General features: G+C 35.1%; 1 long non-coding RNA gene, 12 other non-coding genes and 3 pseudogenes across 49 annotated transcripts in view; all 16 read left to right on the forward strand.

The window, feature by feature from the left end:
- LOC106989217 (uncharacterized) overlaps window positions 1-17,977 on the forward strand; it is a 112,635-nt gene that overhangs the window by 71,480 nt on the left and 23,178 nt on the right. For 32 of the 37 annotated variants that reach the window (XR_008299703.1, XR_008299686.1, XR_008299689.1 and 29 more), the window contains 5 exons: window positions 2,289-2,371; window positions 3,264-3,347; window positions 5,204-7,861; window positions 8,761-8,843; window positions 9,662-10,735. This is a non-coding gene — a long non-coding RNA (uncharacterized LOC106989217). Of the gene's footprint in view, window positions 1-2,288; window positions 2,372-3,263; window positions 3,348-5,167; window positions 7,862-8,760; window positions 8,844-9,661; window positions 10,736-11,626; window positions 11,713-12,610; window positions 12,693-16,128; window positions 17,944-17,977 lie in introns of those variants that run through there. The other 5 variants (XR_008299701.1, XR_008299687.1, XR_008299681.1 and 2 more) reach the window with 5 other exon arrangements.
- On the forward strand, window positions 544-618 carry LOC113601668 (small nucleolar RNA SNORD113/SNORD114 family). The gene has a single exon (XR_003422957.1). It is a non-coding gene; the product is annotated as a small nucleolar RNA SNORD113/SNORD114 family (small nucleolar RNA).
- On the forward strand, window positions 1,523-1,595 carry LOC113601670 (small nucleolar RNA SNORD113/SNORD114 family). Its single transcript, XR_003422959.1, has one exon. It is a non-coding gene; the product is annotated as a small nucleolar RNA SNORD113/SNORD114 family (small nucleolar RNA).
- Window positions 2,695-2,766, forward strand: LOC113601623 (small nucleolar RNA SNORD113/SNORD114 family). Its single transcript, XR_003422915.1, has one exon. It is a non-coding gene; the product is annotated as a small nucleolar RNA SNORD113/SNORD114 family (small nucleolar RNA).
- LOC113601656 (small nucleolar RNA SNORD113/SNORD114 family) lies at window positions 3,697-3,771 on the forward strand. Its single transcript, XR_003422946.1, has one exon. It is a non-coding gene; the product is annotated as a small nucleolar RNA SNORD113/SNORD114 family (small nucleolar RNA).
- LOC113601650 (uncharacterized) lies at window positions 4,648-4,718 on the forward strand (annotated as a pseudogene).
- On the forward strand, window positions 5,624-5,695 carry LOC113601627 (small nucleolar RNA SNORD113/SNORD114 family). The gene has a single exon (XR_003422919.1). It is a non-coding gene; the product is annotated as a small nucleolar RNA SNORD113/SNORD114 family (small nucleolar RNA).
- Window positions 7,218-7,281, forward strand: LOC113601674 (uncharacterized; annotated as a pseudogene).
- On the forward strand, window positions 8,183-8,250 carry LOC113601639 (uncharacterized; annotated as a pseudogene).
- On the forward strand, window positions 9,182-9,256 carry LOC113601640 (small nucleolar RNA SNORD113/SNORD114 family). Its single transcript, XR_003422931.1, has one exon. It is a non-coding gene; the product is annotated as a small nucleolar RNA SNORD113/SNORD114 family (small nucleolar RNA).
- On the forward strand, window positions 11,076-11,147 carry LOC113601625 (small nucleolar RNA SNORD113/SNORD114 family). The gene has a single exon (XR_003422917.1). It is a non-coding gene; the product is annotated as a small nucleolar RNA SNORD113/SNORD114 family (small nucleolar RNA).
- On the forward strand, window positions 12,049-12,120 carry LOC128316231 (small nucleolar RNA SNORD113/SNORD114 family). Its single transcript, XR_008299831.1, has one exon. It is a non-coding gene; the product is annotated as a small nucleolar RNA SNORD113/SNORD114 family (small nucleolar RNA).
- Window positions 13,026-13,100, forward strand: LOC113601648 (small nucleolar RNA SNORD113/SNORD114 family). Its single transcript, XR_003422939.1, has one exon. It is a non-coding gene; the product is annotated as a small nucleolar RNA SNORD113/SNORD114 family (small nucleolar RNA).
- Window positions 14,398-14,470, forward strand: LOC113601649 (small nucleolar RNA SNORD113/SNORD114 family). The gene has a single exon (XR_003422940.1). It is a non-coding gene; the product is annotated as a small nucleolar RNA SNORD113/SNORD114 family (small nucleolar RNA).
- LOC113601664 (small nucleolar RNA SNORD113/SNORD114 family) lies at window positions 15,551-15,625 on the forward strand. Its single transcript, XR_003422954.1, has one exon. It is a non-coding gene; the product is annotated as a small nucleolar RNA SNORD113/SNORD114 family (small nucleolar RNA).
- On the forward strand, window positions 16,540-16,616 carry LOC113601651 (small nucleolar RNA SNORD113/SNORD114 family). The gene has a single exon (XR_003422941.1). It is a non-coding gene; the product is annotated as a small nucleolar RNA SNORD113/SNORD114 family (small nucleolar RNA).

Raw genomic sequence — 17,977 nt, forward strand, 5'->3', positions numbered from 1 at the left:
TAAGAAACAAAACAAACATGAAAAGGGGGTGAGAGAGAGAGAGAGGGGGGGGCATACCAAGAAACAGACTCTTAAGTGTAGAGAACAAACTGATGGTTAGCAGAGGAGAGGTGGGTGGGGGTTGGGTGAAATAGTGGATGGGGATTAAGGAGGGCACCTGTGATGAGCACCGGGTCTTGTATGGAAGTGTTGAATCACTATATTGTACACCTGAAACTGAATGTTACATTCAGTTACACTGAATGTTAACTAAGTGGAATTTAAATAAATACTTGAAAAGATTATTTAATAAAATCAAAGAAGGTGAGACATACCAGTGTTAAATATCAGATTAATATGAAACACTGTTGATTAGCGCATATATGAAACACTAAACTGAGTTAATGACAGGAATTAGGTCTCAGTGGAAATGATTGTGTAGATGGATGTTAGAGATACTAAAGAATATTATTCTTGTTTCTTCGTGTGATTTATTTATATTTCTTTATTAATGAATTAAACTATGAACGAATGTAGGTGGTCATGGAGAAAGAAAGCCAGTCCTGGACCCACCAGTGACAATGGGTGATATATATGGGTCATATATTATGGAGATGTGTCTGGAACTCTGAGGTCCAACACAAATGGAATCTGGTCCAGTCTCCTTTATGAAGGGAACCTATAGATGGATGTCAGGAATGTACAAGGATTTTGTTCTTGGTCTTGAGTTCATGAAGCTTTAAAATATTATTATGAAAGTGTCAATGGAAGAATAAATAAACATATATAAATGACTAAAGATGGGAACAATGAACCTTTTTTTCATAAGCAAAATAAAATATATACTAAGGAAAATACATATTAGTATAAGGAATGGATAAAAAAAGGACTGTGTATATTATGTATTTGACTAAGGGTGATTTAGACAGTGATAGGTAATAATCAGTATGTCTCTCAGTCAGGTATTAGTTTGAAGTTTATTTTATTAAGGAGAAAAAGAAATAAATATTACCAAAAACTAATACATGCTCAAATGACTATGTAAATGAATGGTGGAAACTATGGAGACAATAACTCAATCTTTTATCACATTGTCTGCTTGTCTCATATTTAATCATATCTTCAGAGTTAATTCATTGAGCTGATTTTAGTATCCATGGTGATTAAGACTGTTATGTTACCTTTGTGTTAGAAAAGACACCAAGGTGAATAATTGTCAAAGATCTTACCTTGGTGTGGGTGATTTAAGAGCATTCACAGTATTATCAAAAAGTAATAAATATCATCAAAAAATTAACTATGGCCCAATGACAAATGTGATATGAAGTATTAATGTTCGTTCATTGATACTGTGCAACTCTGAGGTTGATTAGTGAAAGATATAATCTATGTGTTATATGATTCTACAGATAGAAGTTAGTTAGGTTTATTCAAGGGTCTTTTTCTGTGATTTTATGAATTGCGTATTTATTTTTATTATCAAGGTATTAGCAATTTAATCATTGCAAGTGTAGAGACAAATGAAGAGAAAAAGGTCCAAACATAGACCAGTGGTGATGACTGGTGGGGTAGGAATTGTACACGTGAGTGTTACCTGTCTGTAACTCTGAGTCCACATAAAATAAGATGTAGCCTATCTTCTGTTGTAAACGATCCATGGGTCAATGTAGAAATATGCAAAGCTCATATTCTTTTTTTTAAAGATTATTTTATTTATTTTGAGAGAGAGAGAGTGCAGGGGATGGGGGCAGAGAGAGAGGGAGAATCCCAAGCAGGCTGGAGCCTGCTGTCAGCACAGAGCCCAACATGGGGCTCGACCCCATGAACCGTGAGATCATGACCTGAGCCAAAGTCGGACGCTTAACCGACTGAGCCACCCAGTCATTCCACCAAGCGCATCTTCTTATTTTAGATTCATATGTTTAAATTGATTATTATAAATAAACCAACAACCAAACCAGTAAAAATGTAAAATATAGATAAATAAGGTGAAACACTGTCCAGCGAGGAATATATGTGGTGACACGGAAGTCTTGCTAATAAAACTGAAAACATTCCTGCTCGTTAAGCAATAAAAAGAATAAGCATTTTTGCCTTTTTTACTTAAGAATTATATAGGCACTGGCAAATAAGAGGCATTTGTGTTGTTCTTGGTCAGTGTCAAGTTGAAGCTTTTCTTTAGCTAAAACAAATACCTCATTATGAAAAATTAATGAGCGTCCAAATGAATAAATGAAATGCGTTAGAGAAGAATCAATGGAGATAGGACCTGAAATTTTTTGTTTTCTGCTCTACTTTGCACTCCTTAGAATGGGACCCGTCGAGATTTAAGGATTCTTCCACGATCATGTGATCTCGGGTTGCATTCATGTGTTAGGAACATGGAGACCATGTGAGTAATAGTCAAAGTTTCAGTCTTTGTTTCAGGGTGTTCAGTGCATTATTGAAAACTGCAGAGTATAACTGATGAAATCCAAATAGCCCACTGAGAGAAATGGGATTAGTATGAAGCATTATATTGATTACTGAATATAATAAAAATTGAGGATAATTAATGAAAGTGATATTGACATGAGAATGATTCTAAATAGATCCTAGGGATTTCTAGGCTCTTTGTGGGTTTCTGCGAATAAGTATTTTTAAAATTGTGATTACTGAATTATGAATTTATAAATAAATAATGTAGAAACAAATGGTGACAAACAGGGACAATATTGGATCGATGATGACCACTGGTGGCGTATGAGTCGTATACGATGAATACGTGTCTGGAACTCTGAGGTCCAAAACAGATGAAATCTAGTTCATTGTCCCCATTTGATGCTGTCTAGAGGCAAAGATCAGGAATATATAAAGATCGTGGTTTTGGTCATTATGTCCATGAATTTTCATCATTGGATCAATGAAATGATTAATACACAAATGTGTAAACAGATTTAAATGAAGAATATGAAGCCTTGTCCAGTTATGAAAATATGTGGCGAGGCAAAAATTACTATAATATAGTAATAATTCATTATATTGCAAAAACTGGTATCCATTAGGAAAGAGATGCTATGAGGGTGTTACCTCTTTGGCTAAAGTTGATGGCAAGCGTTAAGTGATAGTGTTTATTTTCTTTGGCATGGGCAAGATTGATATGGTTTGTTTACTTAATAGAAAATGAAATATATGTTGTCCCAAACCATTACCTACCTAAATGACTGACTGAAAGTTGGAACACAGGGATGAATGAACACAAGGTCTCAATCTTTTTATCATCCGCTCTGTCTTGTACCCCTTAGAATGGTTGCACTCGGCTGAATTAGACTTTCCACCATAGTCATGAGCCCTGTTTGCCTCTATGTGTTAAGAGCATGGATCACAACGTGAGTAATAGTCAAAATTCTTTTCTTGGTTTTGTGGTTTTTCAAAAAGGCTTTCACTGCCCTATTAAAAAGTTATGAAAAATAATTTATGATTGCCGGCATTGGCAAATAATTAGAATGAGGTTACTATGAAGCATTATGTTAATTAATCTATGTAGGAAACATTGAGGTCAATTAATGAACGGTATACATTGTCAGTGAGAATTCTGTAGACAATATTTGAGATATTCAAGGGACCTATATCGAGTTTTTGCGACCCCTCCCTAGGTATTGTTTGATTATTATTAGTGAACTGATGAAATAATCAATAAACTATGTAGACATGATTGAAGATAATCAGGGACATACCTGGATAAATGACAGCAGGTGTTGACGTATGAGTCTTTGATGATGAACCCTACAGGTCTGGAACTCTGAGGTCCAGTACAGAAGAAATCCAGTCCTTCCCTCCCCCGCCCCCCGCCTCATTTGCAGTGATCCTTTAGAGAGATGTCAGGCATAAGTGAGTTCATGTTCTTGGCCTTTGTGTACATGAACGTTTAAACGTACCATTGTAAAAAATAAATAGGATTAATAACATATAAACGAATAAATATGAAGAGGGCGAAGCATGGTCCATTGCCAAAATATATAATAGGTAAAATGTTAATGTAAGTCAGAATGGAAAATAAAAGATTCATGTGTCTATGTCTGAGTAAGAAGGATGTGGATAATGGAAAGGAATAGTTACTGAGTCAGTTATGGCTTCAACAGTTGATTTATTAAGGGAAAAATCACAACAATGTCATCAATGCCGAAATGGTACGAGCAAGCAGTTGGGGATATATGAATCAATGGAGAGAATATCTCAATATTTTTGTCATCTTGTCTGCTTGTCACTCTTCAGAACAGATGCTTGAACTGATTTCAGCTTCTGCTGTGATCAAGGTTGTCATGCTTCCTTTGAGTATGGAAAGAGGTGAAGGCCAACATGGTCAAAGTGGCTATCTTGGAATGGGACATTTGTTTAAGGGTAATCAGGGTATCATGGAAGAGTACGAAATTAATAAAAAGTTATCCATGGCCTCATGATAAATGTGGTAGGAAACACCGTGTTAATCAATAAAAAATGTACAGGATGGAGGTTGATTGAGACAAGAGTTAACAGTCCATTTGGATAATGATTCTGTAAACTGATGTTAGGGATATTCAAGGATCTTATTTTTGGCTTTTTGTGAACCATGTATTATTTTTATAATTATCAATGAAGTAATTATTTAATTTGTAAAAAGTAGAAATGAAGTAAGAAGCGACTCAGTCGTGGACCAATGATGGCCAGTGGCGTAGGAGTCATGGACAATGAAACTATATGTCTGAAACTCTGAGGTCCAACACAGAACATAATAATTTGGTCTGTTCCTTCTGTTGAAATTGTTCTCCACAGAGAGATGTCAGGAGTAAAATCATATTCCTGTAATTTTTCATAGCTACAGATTTGTTATTATGAATGGATCAATGATAGAAACCATCAAGCAGGTATAAATAAACATATAAGGAAGAGTAGGGTGAGGAATTGTCCAAAGACAAACACATGTGGCAAGGCAGATGATATTATTACTAAAAGTTGAAAACACTGATGCCCATTAAATAAATAGATAAAAAGGTCATCTCTTTGAGCACGGTTATATAGACATGCCTAAGTGACAGTTGCTTTACTGCTTTCTCAGACTAAAGATTGAGTTTTTGTAAGATGAAAATACATAGAAAGAAAAAATAATAAAGACTTAAATACTGGGTAAATGAAATATAGAAAGCAAGGATCAATCCAGATTATGTTCCAGTTTTCCTTATCATCTGCTCTGTTCTGCACGCCTCAGAATGAACTCCCTAGGGATGATGCTCCATGGGCATGCGTTCGCCTCTGTGTAATAGGGAGGATGGAGAGTAATGTAAGTAATAGTTGAAGTTTTTTTCTCAGTTTAAGTGGGTTTAAGGTTATTCACTGTATTATTAAAAAGTGTAAACTATAATTAAGGAAGGCAGCTGTATCTCAGTGTTAAATATGGGATGTATGAAACACATTGATTAATGCACATAGGAAAAGCTGAGGATATTAATGAGAGAGCTATATTGAGGTGAGATTAATTCTATATTTAGATTTGAGACTTCAAGTCTCTTTTTTAAAATTGTACTGCTTAAAAATTATTAGTGAATTCATGAATTCACTAATTAGTGAGTTAGTGAATTATTTGATCAATAAACAAATACGAATCTATGTAGGAAAAAAGGGACAATATTGGATCAATGATGACCACTGGTGGCGTATGAGTCGTTCGCGATGAATACGTGTCTGGAACTCTGAGGTCCAACAGAAAATTGGTGTAGGCCATTCCTATTGTTTGAAGGCATCCTATGGACAGATTTCAGGAATAAATAAAGGGTTTATTTTTGGTCTTGGTATTCAAGTATTTTTGTTTTATTATTATAATTGGATAAATGTGAGAATCAATAAATACATAAATAAACAAATGAATAGCGTGAAGCATTGTCCAATTATAAAAATATGTGGTGAGGCAAGGAATACTATTAATATTTTATGGAAACCTTGAAGTTTCATTAGAAATAAATGGCATTTGACTGTTACCTCTTAGGGTAAGGATGATGTAGACAGTGTAAGTTATATAGACAGTGTTCGTATTCTGTCTTAGTGGTAAGATCCAAGTTGTTTGTTTTCTTAGCAGACTAAATATATACACTAAATTGATGATTGCCTAAATAACTATGTGAATGTTGAAGCAGAGCTCCATGGAGAGAATGTCTCAACCATTTTATCACCTGCTTTGCTTTGTACTCCTTAGAAGAGACACACGGAACCTGATTTAAAGATTCTTCCTTGATCTCGAACTGCAGGGTTGCATCACCTGTTTTAAGAGACTGGAGACCAGTGTAAGTGTAAACAAATTTCTCTGTGTTGATTTGGGTTGTTTGTCTAAGGGTATTTAGTCATGAAATCGTTGAAATATAATCAGAGAAGGCCATCTTGATCCTTACTGATAAATAAGAGATTTATGGGAAATATGATCTAGATTAATGCATGTATGAAAAAGTGATACGTGACTGAGATGTAATGATCTGAAAATGGCTCTAGAAGCATATTAGGGATATCAAAGCCTTTTCGGCGTTTGTCAATAATAGAGGTTAAAAATTATAATTAGAGAATTAATAAATTAATAAACAGGATAGAAATAAATGAAGAGAAAGTGGTCTTTTCTGGATCAATGATGGTAACTGCCAGTGTATGAGTCCCAGGTGACGAGTAATACGTGTGGTCCAATACAAGAACAATGTGGTCTTTCTCTTCATTCATTTTCACTTCTTATTATAGTTGAACCATGAAAGAAGCAATAAACAAATATATGGATCAATTGAGAGAAAGTCTCAATTTTTTTTTATCACTTCTGTTCGGTACTTTTCCGAATAGAAGCTCAAGGTGATTTCAGCCTCTCTTGTGATCAAGGTCACCATGTTTCCCTTCTCTAGGAAAGGGCCCAAGGCGAGTAATAGTTAAAGTTCTTTTCTTGGTGTGGGTCATGTGTTTAAGGGCTTTCGTGGTGTTACTCAAACATAATAAATACAGTGAAAAATTAACCATGGCTCAATGATAAATATGATTTGAGACATTACGTTGATTAATCGATAACATGTAACATTGCTACTTATTAATGAAAGAGGTATCTATTTTGGCAATAATTCTATAGGGAGAAGTTAGGGATGTTCAAGTATCATGTTCTTTGGTTTTTATTAATCGTGGGTGTATTTTATTATTCCCAGTGGAGGTATGACTTAATTGATACAGATATAAAAATGAATAAACTAAAAGTGGCCTCTAAGGGAACCAGTGGTGATCACGGGTCATGGACGGTGGATAGTAGGTGTCTGGAACCCTGAGGTTCAATACAATAAATATTCTGTTTTCTCTATTTACTTGATCGTATGGGTAGATGTTAGGAAGTATAAAGATCATGTTCTTATTTTGGATGAATACGTTTAGATGTGTTGTTATGAATGGACCAATGATAGAACCACTAAAGGAAATATAAATAATAGAGTAAGATGAAAAGGCAAATTACTGTCTAATTAGGAACGTAACATGGTGAAGCAAGAAATACTAACAAAATTTGCAAACACTGATGCCCATTATGAAATAGATGTTTCCAGGGTGTCTCTTCTTTTGCCAAAGATTATATAGATATGAATAATTAAGAGTCATTTTTATTATTCTGGATCAGTGTCAAGTTTGAAGGTTTCCTTTTTGTTAAGAGAAAAAATCTACATTATGAAAGATTTATAAATTCCTAAATGAGTAAGTTCAATGTGGAAAGCAAGAATCAGTGGGAATAAAAATGTCATCATTTTTTTCTGTCATCACTGTGGTTTGTACTTCTCAGAATGGACACATTCAAGCTAATCAGGCATTCCTCCCTGGTTGGTGAGCTTGGTGACAGCATCTGTGTGTCAGAAGCACAGAGATGGATGTGAGTAATGGGCAAATTTCTTGTCTTTGTTTCAGTGATTTCTTTTTCAGCACGTTCAGTGTATTATTCGAAAATTCCATATAGAATCACAGAAGGCCAATTGTGGCTCTGTGATAAATACTGAATTTTATAAAACAATATATTGATGAATGCATGTATGGAAAACTGATGATGAAGGAAAAGTGAGACTAAGTCTGTGTTCAGTTTAAGGACACAAAGGCTCATTTCAATTTTTGTGAATAATAGGATTTTAAGTTATTAGCAAACCAATGATTTAATCAAAATACAAAGAGAGTATCACAAAGAGAAGAGGGACAATATTGGATCGATGATGACCACTGGTGGCGTATGAGTCGTATACGATGAATACGTGGAACTCTGAGGTCCAAGAGAAAATTAATCTAGTACATTCCCGTTATTTGAAGGCATCCAATAGACAGGTGTCAGGAATATACTAAGATCTTGTTTTTGGTCTTGGTGTTTGTGCGTTTATATGTATTGCTATAATTCGATACATAGATTCTATAAATATTCTAGAAATATCTAAATAAAAATGATGAATGAAGTGAAGCATTGTCTAATTATAAAAATATGTGATTAAAAATAAAAATATGTGGTTAGGCAAGAAATACTATTATCAGACTCTGAAAACCTTGAAGTTCGATTAGAAGCAAGTTGCACAAGACTGTTATCTGGAGAGCTAAGCGTGATACAGACAGGAGGAGTTACAGACAATGCTCATAGTCTGGGTCAGTGGGTTTGTTTTCTTAAAGGAAAAAATATATATACACCAAATTAATGATTGCCCAAATGTCTGACTACGTGTCAGACATTGGCCAAGACCAATGGAAATAATGTCTCAACCTTTCTTATGATTTGCTCTGCCTTGAACTCCTCAGAAACAGGCACGCTGCACCTGATGTAAGGATCCTTCCCTGATCAGGAGCTCTAGGATTGCTCTGGAAGGAGTAGGAAGATCAGTGTGAGTAGAATCAAAATTCTTGTCTCGTTTGGGTGGTGCATCTAAGGGTATTCACGGGAGCAATGAGAAAATATGAAACATACTCAAAGACCATGAACTGTGTTCTGGTGACAAATATGGGGTTAAAATGAAGTATTATACTGATTTAAAGCATTTATGAAAAACTGATAATAAATATGACAGATATAATAATGTGGGAATGGTTCCAGATACATTATTAGGGCAATAATAGGGAAAAGACTGTTTGGAGTTTTGGTGAATCAGACAGTTTTAAAATGGTAATTAATGACTTGATCAATAAGCAATATAGAAATGAATGAAGAGAAAGTGGTCTTTTCTGGATCAGTGATGATAACTGCCAGCGTATGAGTCGTGGATGATGAAGGATACGTGTCTGGAACTCTGAGGTCCAAGGGATGTGGTCTTTCTCTTCATGAATTTTCACTATTATTATGGGATCGATGAAATATCAATGAGGAAATATATAGAAAATAACATAAGTTGTAGTAACCTTGCCCTATTTTAAAAATACGTGGGGAGGCAAGAATTACTATTGGTATAATTTGAAAACGCTGAAGTCCAAAGAGAAATAAACAGTATGAGACTGTCACCTTTTTGGCTAGGATGATACAGACAGGACAAACAATAGGCAACGTTTACATGGTAGGTCAGTGGGAAGTTCGAAGTGGTTTGCTTTTATGAAAGATAACGAAATAAATATGCTCCAAGAATGATTTCATAAGTGGCCGACTAAATGAAGATTGTAGAGCAAGGGTCAGTGGAAGAATGTCTCATTTTTTATCATGTTCTCTGTTCAGTACTCTTCAGAACGGATGCTCTAGCTGATTTCAGCTTCTGCCCTGATGAAGAAAGATTGTTGTGTGGCCTGGGTCTTAGGAGGGTAAGCCAAGGTGAGTAGCAAGAGATTTTGTCTTGGTGTGGGTCATTTCCCTTAGGGTATTCACAGTGTTATTAAAAGTTCATAAATAGCATCAAAAAGTAAGGTGTTGCCCAATGGTAAACACAGCTAGGAAACATACCGATTAAGTGATGATACGTAACATGGAGATTGACTGATGAGAGAGAGATAATCTATGTTGGCATTTATTCTATAGATAGAAGTTAGGGAATTCAACCTGCTGATTCTTCAGTTTTTGTTAATGATGTATTTTGCTATAATCGATGAGTTAATGATGTAACTGGTATAAATGTCGAAATGAATGAAGAAAAAGTGGGTCTTTTATGTACCTGTGATAATGACTGGTGGCAGATGAGTTAGGGACGCTGAATGAGGTCCAGGTCAATACGTAGTCTTTCTCTCTGTTTATTTGATCCTAAGGACAGGTTTTTGGATAGTACAAAGAATGTTTTTACTGGGTTCATAGATTTAGATGTATTATTAGAAATAGATCAGTAATAGAACCATTGAAGATATAGAAACAGCAGATAAATACAAAAACGTGAGGCCTTGTCCAACTTTGAAGACCTGTTTTTAGGCAAGAAATATTAATAAAAATTGTGAACACTGACACCTGTTAAGAATTAAATGGATCAAGAGTGTCACTTCTTTGGCCAAGGGTCATTTAGACATGAGCAATTTAGAGTCCATTTTATTGTTCTTGATCCATCTCAAGTTTGAGGATTTTTGGTGCTGTTGTTGTTAAAAGAAAAAAAAACAATGTTATGAAATATTCATAAATATCTGAATGACTGAGTAAATGAAATGTGGAAAGCAAGCATCAATGTAAGTAAATGTTTTGTTTTATTTTATTTTTTATCACCAACTCTGCTTTTCATTTCTCAAAATGGACACACCTCGAGCTGATTTAAGCAATATTCCGTGGCGGTGAGCTCTGTGGTTGCATGTCTGTGTTAGAAGCACAGAGAACCATGTGAGTAATATCAGATTTCGTGTCTTAGTTTCAGTGATTTTTTTCCAGTGTATTCAGTGCATTATTTGAAAGTTCTGTGTAGTAGAATCACAGAAAGCCAACTATAGCTCAGTGACAAATACTGAATTTTATGAAAACATTATATTGATTAATGCATGAATGACTAACAGCCTAATTTTAAAAAGATATATATTGATGTGAGGATGATTCTATTTACAGATTAAGGATATCATGATTTTCTTGGGCTTTTGTGAATGAGGGTTTTAAAGTTATTAGTAGTGAATTAATGAATTAGCCGATAAACAACATAGAACTGAATGAAAGGAAAGGGGGGCACTACTGGATCGATGATGACCACTGGTGGCGTATGAGTCGTTTACGATGAATACGTGTCTGGAACTCTGAGGTCCAACAGAAATGGAATCTGGCTTATTGTCCTGTTGGAGGTGATGGAATAGATAGATATTAAGAACATACAAGGGTCTTGTTTTGGGTTCTTATGTTTGTGCATTTTGTTTCAATTTTTATAATTGGATCAATGAAATAATCTATAAACAAACACATAAATAAATAAAGATGAAAGCAGTGAAATCTTGTCCAATTATAAAAATATGTGGTTAGGTAAGGAATAGTATTCATGTATATTTAAAATGCTGATGTCTATAAGGGAATATATGGTGTAAGAGTTGTTATTGGAGGACGCTACAGTTATTGATAAGTCACAGTCCATGTTCACATTCTTTATTAGTAGCTAGATCAATATTGTTCATTGGCTTATAGGACAATAAAATTCACTGCTTAGTAATTGACTAAATTCAAGATGGAATACGAGGACCAATGAACATAGTATCTCCTTCCTTTTTATCTCTTGTTCTGCTCAGTACTTTTCAGAATGGACACACTTGAGCTGATTTAACGTCTTCCACGATTATGGAGCTCTATGGTTGCCTCTATATAATGGGAGGATGAGAATTAATGTGAGTAACAGTTGAAATTATTTTCTCGGCATATGTGTTGTTTTTCTTTTAAGGTGATTCATTGTATTATTGAAAACTCTAAGATATAATGAAAGGAGGCACTGTATCTCAGTGATAAATGTGGGCTAGGCAAGCTGTTATAATGATTAATCCATGCGTAGAAGACTGAGGATAACCAGTTAAAGAGATATTGATGTGAGAATTATCAAAGTAGAGCTCAGGGAGGTATACGTTCTTTCTCAGTTTTTGTGAATTATAGAATTTAAAATTATTAGTGAATTAATGGTTTACTCGATAAAAAAATTAGAACTGAATGAAGGAAAAGAGGAACAATATTGGATCGATGATGACCACTGGTGGCGTATGAGTCGTTCACGATGAATACGTGTCTGGAACTCTGAGGTCCAACAGAAGAGAAAACCTAGTTTATTCCCATTGTTTGCAGAGATCCTGTGTGGACAGATGTCAGGAATATATAAGGATCTTGTTTTTGGCCTTGGTCTTCATTCATTTCCTTTCAATTTTTATAATTGGACCAATGAAATAATCAATAAACAAACATAAATAAAGATGAAAGTGATGAAGCATTGTCCAATTATAAAAATCTGTGATTATACAAGAAATACTATTAACAGACTCTGAAGTTCAATTAGAAGTAAGTGGTACGTGATTCTTCTTACATGTATGGCTAAGGATGTCATAGACAGTAGAAATCATAGACAAATGTTCAGCTTCTGGCTCAGTGGTAAAATCAAAGTTGTTCATTTTCTTATGAGAAAAAATATTTAGAGCAATTAATAACTAAGCAATAACTGGTTAAATAAGAGATTAAAAGCAAGAGAGAGAGAATGTCTTGACTCGTTTTATCATATGCTCTGCTTTATATGCCTCAGGACAGACCATTGGATGTGCTTTAAGGATTCTCACCTGATCAAGAGCCCTTGGGTTGCATTTCTGTACTGGGGAGACAGGAGACCAATGTGAGTAATACTCAGAGTTATCATCTTGTTTCTGGTATTTTGTTTAAGGGTAATCATTGTATTAACACAAAGTATGAAATATCATCCAAGAAAGCCAACTGTGTCTCAGTGACAACTATAGGATTAAAATGAAGCAATACATTGATTAAAGTGTTTATGAAAAACAAGACACTTGATGAGAGAGATATTGATGTGTGCATGATTCTATGCATATCGTGCATAAGAGTTCCATCTTGGAGTTTTGTGAATCATATAGTTTTAAATGGTAATTAGTGAATTAATGAATTAATCAATAGACAATGTAGAAATGAATGAAGAGAAAGTAGTCTTCTCTGGATCAGTGATGATAACTGCCAGTGTATGAGTCACAGGTGATAAACGATACGTGTCTGGAACTCTGAGGTCCAACACAAAAGAGATGTGGTGTCTCTCTTCATGAATTTCCATTCTTTATTATAATTAGGTCAATGAAATATCAATGAGGAAATATATAAAGAATAAAGTGAATTGTAGAAACATTGTCCAATTTTAAAAATATGTGAGGAGACAGGAAATACCATTAATATAATTTGAAGGCACTGAAGTTTAAACAGAAATGAATTGTATATGACTGTCACCTCTTTGGATAGGATGATATAGACAGTACAAATTATAGACAGTTGTTTTTTTTTTTAATTTTTTAATGTTTATTTATTTTTGAGAGAGAGAGAGAGACAGAGCATGAGCAGGGGAGGGGCAGAGGGAGACGGAGACACAGAATCAGAAGCAGGCTCCAGGCTCTGAGCTGTCAGCACAGAGCTGGATGCGGGCCTCGAACCCACACACCACAGGATCATGATCAAGCTGAAGTCAGACGCTGAACTAACTGAGCCACCCAGGTGCCCATAGACAGTTTTTATATTCTGGGTCAGTGGGAAGTTTGAGGCAGTTCATTTTTATAAAAGACAATGAAATAAATACACTCCAATAATGATTTCCTAAATGCCTAAGTGAGAGATGTAGAGCAAAGAGCAGTGGAAGAATGTCTCTTTTTTTATCGTCTGCTCTGCTCCGTACCCCCCCCAGAATGGACACACTCAGGCTGATTGTAACGTTCTTCCAAGGTCACGAGCCCTTAGGTTGTGTCTATGTTGTAGAAGCATACAGACCAATGTGAGTAAAACTCAAAGCTTTTATCTTGGTTTGCTTAAGGCTATTCAGTATATTATTTATAAGTATTAAACATAATCAAAGAAGGCAAATATAACAATTAATTGCTTACTTAATGTTAACGTCTATTTATTTTTGAGAGAGAAAGAGCACAAGGGGGGTGTAGGGGCAGAGAGAGAGGGAGACACAGAATCTGAAGCAGGCTCTAGGCTCTGAGCTGTCAGCACAGAGTCTGACGTGGGCGGGGCTCGAACCCATGAACTGTGAGATCATGACCCGAGTGGAAGTCAAATGCTTGACCAACTGAGACACTCAGGTACCCCAGGAATTTATTAATTAATGAAGTTAGTATCAGATTGATAAGAAGCATTTTGTTTCCTAATCTGTAAATGTAACACTGAGGTCAGTTAATGAGAGTTAGTCTCTGTAATACTGTAGAGGTAGATGTTAGGAATGTTGAAGGAATATATTCTTATATTTTTAATTCATGTGCATTTTTTGCTTAATGGCTTAATGAATAAATGTTTATGAGAATGGAAAGAAAGAGGGCCAGCCTTAGATCAACGATGACAGCTGGTGGCATATGAGTCATATCTGATGACTGCTCTGTGTTTGGAACTCAGATCTGATAGAAAAGTAATCTAGTCTGTTTCTCACGCGTATAAGGATCCTATATACAGATGTCAGGAATATATAAGGATTTTGTTGTCAGTCTTTGTGTTCATGAAGTTTAATAATTAATAAAGTTATTAATGGTAGAATAAACAAATGAATAAATGGATAAAGGTGAAGAGGTTGAAGTATTGTTCTTTGGTAAATGTGTAGCAAGGGAAGGGCACCTGGGTGGCTCAGTCGGTTAAGTGTCCAACTTCAACTCAGGTCATGATCTCATAGTTCATGGGTTCGAGCCCTGCATCAGGCTCTGTGCTGACAGCTCAGAGCCTGGAGCCTGCTTTGGATTCTGTGTCTCCCTCTCTTTCTCTCTCTCTCTGTCCCTACCCTGCTTACACTGTTGCTTTCAAAAATAAATAAACATTAATATAGGGAAAAGTATTAATATACATTAGAATACGTATAAAAGGACCAAGTGTATTATGTCTTGACTACGGTTGATATAAACAATAAAATGCAGTAGTCAGTTATTGTCTGAATTAGTTCCAGATTTGAAGTTTATTTTTAAGGTAAAAATAAGTAAATATTTCCGTAAGTTAATAAATACTTAAATGATTATGTGAGTGAGTGTTGGGGTCAGTGGAGAGAAAGTCTAAGCCTTTTCATCACCTTCTCTGGTTGTCTTCAGAATAGATGCTTGAGCTGATTCATTGTCCACTGCGGTCAAGATTATCACGTGACGTTGCTTTTGTGTTAGGAACAAGGAGAGTAATGGTCAAAAATTTCATTTTGGTTTGGGTCATTTGTTTGTGTTTGTGGTATTATTCAAACGTGATAAATATAATAAAAAGGCTCGCCATGGCTAACTGATAAATACGATATAAAACATGGTGTTCATTAATTTAATACGTAGCATTGAGATTGATTAATGAGAGAAATAGAACCTATGTTGGCAACAATCCCATATTAGGATTTAAGGGTGTTCCAGCATCTTATGCTTCAGTTTTTGCAAATTATACCCATTTTAATATTTTCAAAGAATTCATGATTTAATCACTGCCAGTGTAGAAAGGAAGGAAGCAAAAGTGGGCCTCTGATGGGCCAGTGATGGCGACTGGCAGTGGATGAGTGATGGGTGATGAGAAATATGTATCTGGATATCTGAGGGCCAACGTAAGAAATCATCTACTCCTTCTGTTCTGTTGGATCCTGTAGGTAGATGTGAAGAACATACGAAGATCGTGTTCTTATTTTGAGTTTGTATATTTGGGTTTGTCATTATTAGTAGATTCATGATAGAGCCATTAAAGAAATATACATAATAGGTAAAAGAGAGAGAGAGAGAGAGAGAAGGATTATTCAACTATGAACTATGTATATATGGTGAGGCAAGAAGTATTAATAAAATTGGAAATACATATGTTCATTAAGAAATAAGTGGAAAAACGGTGTTATCTCTTTAGCTCAGAGTTACATAGACAAGTAAGGGTCTAGTCTTTCTGAGCCAGTGTCAAGTTTGAGGTTGTTCCTTTTATTAAGAGAAAAATCTATTCATGACATGAAATATTTATAAAGACCTAAATGAGTAAATGGGATGTGAGACACGAGGGTCAATGGAGAGACAAGGTCTTAAGTTTCTTTTTTTTAACCATTAACTGTGCTTTGTACTTCTCAGAATGGACACACCTGAGCTGACTAAGCATTGTTTCATGGTGGCGAGCTCGTGATTGCGTCTGTGTGTTAGAAGCAGAGACCAATGTGAGTCAAGTTCTTGTCTCAGTTTCAGCTGTGTTTTTTGTTTTTTTTTTTTTAAAGGCTGGTCAGTGTGCCATGTAGAGTCAAAAGTAGCGAACCGTAGCCTAGTGATAATATTGAATTCATATGAAGCATTATGTTAATGATTACATGCAGGAAATTTAAGGTAATTAATGAAAGATATATTGATGAGAGAATGACTCTATATACAAATGAGGAGTATTGTCACTCTTGAGTTTTCTGACTAATAGGATTTTAAATTATTGTTAATGAATTTGTGAGTTGGTCCATGAACAATGTAGAGCTGAATGAAGGAAAAAAGGGACAATATTGGATCGATGATGGCCACTGGTGGTGTATGTTATGAGTCATTTGCGATGAATATGTATCTGGAACTCTGACGTCCAACACAATAGAAATGTAGTCTGTTCCCATTGTTTGATGTGATCTTATACACAGATGTCAGAAATATATGAGGATCTTGTTTTTAGTTGTGTTCACACATTTTTGTACTACTACTATATTTGGATAAATGATTTGTAAGTAAATCTCATCTATAATCCTGTTTTTGGTCTTTTATGTTCATACATTCTATTTTTTAATTGGGCCAATGACATAATAAATAAATAAATGAATAAACAAACAAATAAATAAGAAGTGGGTGAAATATCATCTAATTACAAAAATATGTGGTTAAATAAGAAAGGCTATCAATATATTTTGAAAACAAATGCCTATTAGGGAATATACGGCATAGTGGTGTTATTCTTTGAGTAGCAGTCAGTGTTCATGCTATCAGCTACAAGATTGATATGGTTTATTTTCCTAAGAAAAATAAAATATACATTATCCCAACTTAATGCTTATTAATGACTGAGTGAATGAAATGTGGAATGCAGGGGGACCAGTGATCATAAATTCTCAATCTTTTTATCGTCTGCTCTGTCTTGTACTCCTTAGAATGGTCCCACCTGGCTGGTTTAGCCATTCCACCATAGTCATGAGCTCTGTGGTTGCATCTATGTGTTATGAGCACAGAGAACAATGGAATAGTCAAAATTCTTTGCTTGGTTTTGTGGTCTTTTAAAAAAGGTTTTCATTGCATGATTAGACGTGTGATATAAAGTCAATGCTCACAACCGTAGTCAGATAGTAAATTTTAGGCTTATGTGAAGCATTATATTAATTAGTCTATAAAGGAAACATTTTGGTTAATTAGTGAAAGATATCGTCAGTAGGAAATAATTCTAAAGGCAAAAGTTAGAGATATTTAAGGATCTTGTTTCAAGTTTTTGTGGTCTCTAAGCGTTCATTTTCTTGTTATTAGTTAACAAGATATATAATAAAAGATATATAAAAAAAGATATATAATTTGATGAATTAATCAATAAAAACATGTTGACAGCGATGATGAGGACCAAGCATGAGGCAGTGATGATGCCTGCTCATGTATGAGCCTGGAACTCTGGGGCGAACGTGAAAATTAATTAGTCTGTTTTTCCTTTTGGAATTCCTTCGGTGAAGGAATATCTGGAATGTACAAAGATCATATTCTCATATAGTTATTTTGTGGGCATAGATTTGTCGTTAGTAACGGAATAATGGCGGGACTATTGAAAGCAACTATGTAAGGACCAAGAAGAGGGTGAAGCCTTGTCTACCTATTAAAATTTGTGGTGAGGCAGGAGATGTTTGTAGTCACCACTGAAAACAGCGATGCCCGTTAAGAGATACATAGACAAAGGTCCCACCTCTTTGAGGCTACATAT

This window comes from Acinonyx jubatus, chromosome B3 (genome assembly GCF_027475565.1).
Source record: "Acinonyx jubatus isolate Ajub_Pintada_27869175 chromosome B3, VMU_Ajub_asm_v1.0, whole genome shotgun sequence".
Lineage (NCBI taxonomy): Eukaryota > Metazoa > Chordata > Mammalia > Carnivora > Felidae > Acinonyx > Acinonyx jubatus.